Below are 303 nucleotides of genomic sequence, written 5' to 3' on the forward strand. Positions count from 1 at the left end.
GAGAGAGAGAGAGAAACAGAGAGAGAGAAACAGAGAGAGACAGACAGATGTACAGCAACAACAGTGCAAGCTGCTGACATGCAGAACTGAGACTTGTTTGTTGTGTTTGGCGAATGCATGTGCATGCGAATGTATGTGCATGAAGTGGAACAAATCAAGTTCTTATTAGACATAGCAAGGGCTTGGAGCCAAAAGGGCCCATGTTCAGTGAATATGATATTATAAATAAAAGCTATCAGTACCAGGACACAAGATAAAAACATGAATAATTTAGAGTTTAGAATTTACATGTCTAATGTAAAA

Source organism: Morone saxatilis, unplaced genomic scaffold (genome assembly GCF_004916995.1).
Source record: "Morone saxatilis isolate NCDOM2014 unplaced genomic scaffold, NCSU_SB_2.0 Contig24, whole genome shotgun sequence".
In the NCBI taxonomy this organism is placed as follows: domain Eukaryota; kingdom Metazoa; phylum Chordata; class Actinopteri; family Moronidae; genus Morone; species Morone saxatilis.